The sequence below is a fragment of the Sebastes fasciatus genome, chromosome 14 (assembly GCF_043250625.1).
Source record: "Sebastes fasciatus isolate fSebFas1 chromosome 14, fSebFas1.pri, whole genome shotgun sequence".
Lineage (NCBI taxonomy): Eukaryota > Metazoa > Chordata > Actinopteri > Perciformes > Sebastidae > Sebastes > Sebastes fasciatus.
Genome location: NC_133808.1, coordinates 19,432,938 through 19,438,138, shown reverse-complemented (window position 1 = coordinate 19,438,138; position 5,201 = coordinate 19,432,938).

The following is a 5,201-nucleotide window of genomic DNA, read 5'->3' as shown; positions in this document are numbered from 1 at the left end:
GGGGCTTGCACACATGCACGAGGAAGGGAAACTTCGTTGGAGAGCTGATGTTTAGATCATCATCTGGTGTTACACATAGCAGCTGGACCCAAGAGACACAGCACAGGCTCCAAAACCATAGTGCAATTCTGGAAAAAAAAGAAAAAAGCAGCTTTAAATAAACACAACATACTGTTATAATCTATTTATCAGCCTGGATTTGACAGAATAAATTAGTCACAGACTGATTCTCTCCAAACAAGCAGCTTTACAAACACTTCAACTCCACTGCACTGCTTTCACATCCTTACATGGAGAGAGCTGCACACACTCAGTCTGTTTATATTTCAAGACTATACAGCACCAGAGATGTCATGTTGGAATTTAACTGCTGCAACTATCCAAAAAAATGATAGTTTATGAAGGAATTATTTGATTAATCAATTAGTCAACAAAAAATGTGTCAAATCAGCCTGTTTTGCTGATTGTTATATCATTTTTTATACAAAAAATGCTAAACATTTGCTGGTTCCAGCTTCTTAATTGTGAGGATTTGCTGATTTCCTGTTTGGGTTTTGGACTGATGGTGAAATAAAACAAGCTATTTGAATATATCTGTTTACTGGGGATGCACTGATACCGATTTTTTTGTTTAAAATAACCAACTCCTTGCGACCGACATACAGTAGGTCTTCATCAGGGTCATTGTCAGCATTCAGCAGTAGCTTGCATACCTATATTGTGTTACACTAATCAGTGGAGAAGTCAGTGGGAAAAAAAAGTCATAGTATGGTATGTCAAAAAATGATTAGAAAAAGTTATAGTATAATATGTCTAAAAAATGTCATGAAAAAAAGTCATGGTATAGTATGTCAAAATATTTAATGTAAATAAAAAGCCATAGTATAGTATGTCAAAAATTTTTTTTTAAAAAAAAAGTCATATTAAAGTATGTCAAAAAAATCATTAGAAAAAGTTATAGTATAGTATGTCTAAAAATTTCATGAAAAAAAGTCATGGTATAGTATGTCAAAGTATTTAATGTAAATAAAAAGCCATATATAGTATGTCAAAAAAATCATTAGAAAAAGTTATAGTATAGTATGTCGAAAAATTTCATGGAAAAAATATCATAGTATAGTATGTCAAAACATTTCATGTAAATAAAAAGTCATAGTATAGTATGTCAAAAATGTCATAAAAAAAAGTCATAGTATAGTATGTCAAAAAGTATTATGAAGAAAACGGAGTAGCTGCTGGGTCTTTGGATCCTTCAGGTGTACTGTGATTATTCAGTGTTGTGAAGGGCTCATTGCATGGGTGGAATATGATCTCATAAAAGTATAAAATGTCTCCTTCAAAAATAATACAAGACAATGGAGTTTGTACAACATTAAAATGCCTTTATTTTACATGGCAATAATTGTTTAAAATAACCAACTCGTTGCGACCGACATAGGTCTTCATCAGGGTCATTGTCAGCATTCAGCAGTAGCTTGCATACCTATATTGTGTTACACTAATCAGTGGAGTGGGATGGTGGTTCTCCATCAATACGTAGGCCTGTTGGTACAACACAAGGAAATTATACATCATCAATAGAGAGGAGAAAGGTGGGAGGGGGCAAAAGAAGAGGAAAGAAGGGGAGGGAAGGGAAGGGAAATTGGAATGAAGTTATTTATCTTTGGTTAAAACAAAGATAAATATTATATAATGTTACTAAGTCATGGTGGATCTAATACTTTCTTATCTAGGTCTACACATGATGAATCCCTCAATCTGTAACTATAGCCTGGTTCACATGTTTCTATTCATGCCTGCAAACACACATTGACCACAAAATGACTTTACCCTTCAATATATTAAAATACAATTTTCTGTTGTTCCTGAAATATTTCTGTTCATGGCTATAAACACATTTTGTCAAAAAATCACATTAACCTTCAATAGTTCAATATATTAAAATAAACATTTTATATAGTTCCTGAAGTGATTAAAAGTTAGAATGTTATAGTATAGTATGTGGAAAAAAAAAAAAGTCATAGTATAGTATGTCGAGAAAAAAAAAAAGTCATAGTATAGCATGTTGAAAAAATAAAAAAAAAGTCATAGTATGGTATGTCGAAAAAAATAAAAAAGTCATAGTATAGCATGTCGAATTTTTTTTTCAGAAGTCATGGTATAGTAGATCAAAAAATAAATATAGTGTGTCGAAACAATAAAAGCCATAGTATGTTGAAAAATGTCATGAAAAAAAAGTCACAGTATAGTATATAACTATAGTATATAAAGCATACTTTCAGATTAAAAAAAGCTCCTTTCAGATTTAAAAAACACATTTGAACGAAGCTATTTATACAAAATGTTTTCACACATTCAGATATGGTGGTACACAGCTACAAAACTCTTGACCCTATTTTGATTCCACAGCAAGATACCAGGAGGGAGGTAGCTGCAAGATTGGAGACAAGAGCATATAAAGACCTGACCCTCACATAACCCATTTGATGTTCATCTAGTTCCTTGATCAGTGACCACACAGATTACTTTGAGGATGCAGATACCCATATTTGGAAATACCAGATCTCCATCACCACTGAAATATGATCCTCAAGTGAATTGTGAACTATTTATTGTCTAAAACAAAACAAAGACAGGAAAAACATTGAAAAAATATGCAGAAAAACATAAAAAGTTGTGAAAAACAGACATTTTCAGCAAGCAGGATTACTGAGTATAGCCCTGTCAAATCAGGAAATTATATAATGATATGGCTTACTAATGAAATTGTCAAAGAAGTGACTTTTAAAACGATTCATCACATTTATCCCTCCAAGGTATTTCTACATAGATATAAAAAGGAAATTGTTGTGGACTGCTCATTTTGTCAACTGGTTTCAGAAGATTTTTGTCACCTATTTTGGTCTCGTCCCCACTCTTGTATTTTTTGGCAACACATTTGCACTTTTATTTCTCAATATAATGATTCAGAATTTTCCCTCTCCTATGCAGATGTATTGTTTGGCGTCTTTTCTTACCCTTCTACCAAAGCAAATCAATACTATATTACTAATTTGAGCTTATTACTTCATAAATGCAAAATGTCATATTCATAAATCAAAACTTTCCGATCATAAAGCATCCTTTTTAAATTTGGGACTGCTGCACTTTTGGGATTGGACATTTAGAGACGTGTGCCCTAGTTTGAGAGATGTATTTTAATCAGGTCACACCGCTGTACACTGTAATCAGCAGGAATGCATTAGTGTACAAGTTGGTGTGTTTATCGACATTCAAAAGGCAGCGTGCTCAGGAAGTCCCTCATCAGGGGCTCAGATAGAGAAACGCAGTGCTGCTGCTATTGACCTGCTCACAGAGTGCTGCTGCTGTTTATAGAGCACCCAAGTGTGTGTGTGTGTGTGTGTGTGTGTGTCCCCGTGTGTGTGTGGTGCATTTCTGAAGAGATGCTGAGGTAGCAAGTGAGCGATTAAGCGATTCTTTCTCTCGGGTAACTCTCTTTAAATGCCTGCTGCATCCAGATTAACATTTACAGGTAGAGCAGCTGTGCACCATGAGGAGAGGAATGAGGAACAATGAGTACAGTGACCTCCACAAACTAGGGCACACAAGTATCTTACACATTAGTACAGCAATGACACCCTTATGATTATATATTTATGCTGGTAATTGATAAGTATATGGCAGAACATATTTAAATTGTGACTAAGGGGAGCCTGTATATGTTATAGTTTATGACACAAACAGTGGCGCACAAGTGTTTTACTTTTCTTTTTCTGTCTGAAATGTTGGATTTGTATAATATATTAGACTGTTGTCAATAAACCAAAATCAAACCACAATGTAAACATACCTTATTACAAGTAAAAGTAAAATGAAACAGTCATGATAGGTTGGGGGAAGTTCTGCATCCGACACAATTTCATTCTTGATACTACTACTGAAGGGTGCCAGAGATACAAAGAATTTTTAAATTCTTCACATAGTAGCTATAAGTAGAAATACTTAGCCTATGTATTAGCACAAACATCTACATAAGGATCACAGTAATAATAATGGTCATTATGCAAATTGGCTTCATATTATAATGTTGGATTATTATTGCTGATGTATTTATAGATATTTAAGCAGCATTTCAGTGTTGTTTTACCTTTTACATTAGATATAACAGCAGTAATATATTGTTAATCCCTTGCATCTTCTTGTCAACACAATGTGGGAAATACAAAAGGAAAACAACTATTGGGATATTGTGCTTCTTTTCCTTCATGTGTACAAAATCATCCCTAAAATACTCTGTATAACATTAAATTATTAAACAAAATATCAAATTAAAATTAAAAAAATATTTACATTATTCAGGTTAAACAACTGGTAAATAAAAATGTCCTGTTGCTAACTTGTCTTATTGACACCACTAAAGAATATAATCGGAACTGATAACTGTATTATTCCTACTAGTCTGCTAGCTTGACTAATCCTATGATGCAGTTCCTACCTTTGACCACTGGAGGACATTAAAACGCCTGATTTTAAATACACAACACGAGAGTTTGCTGTCCTCTAGTGGTGACAGCAAGCAACTGCTAAATTAGTCAAAGTGACGTCAATGCAGACATTATAGTATGCTCACACTTCCGGTAAATAATTTCAAAATAAAACTTTCAACATACAAAGAGGTGTAGTCACTCGTGGTCACCGCGGGAGGGCAGTGTACAGTCATGCCAATGATTGGCCAATAATAACATGACAAATACATTATACAGAGTATTTTTCTTTTCTTTTTTTAAACTCTATTTCTTCCCCTTTTTTTCGTGGTTGTTTTCGTATATGCAATTTACAGTTCGTAATTACCATAGTTTATAAACCAATTTATAAGTAGTTGAGTTTAGAGATGAACACAATAAGTACACGAGAGAAAAAAAGAAGAAATAAATAAATAAGCAAACAAACAAAAAAGAATAGAATAAAATAAAAAAGTAAAATAAAAAAATTAATAATAATAATACAAAGAAACACAAAATAATAATAATAATAATAATAATAATAAATTAAATAAACAAATAAGTTAATAGAGTATACGGAGTATTTTTTCAGAGATTATAGTGTTTTCCTTTGTTTCTGTTAAATCTAAGGCAAAAGGCAAAACAAAATGCTCGCTGGTTGTACAAAATCACAAAGATGAGCCGTGATTTAAAATGACG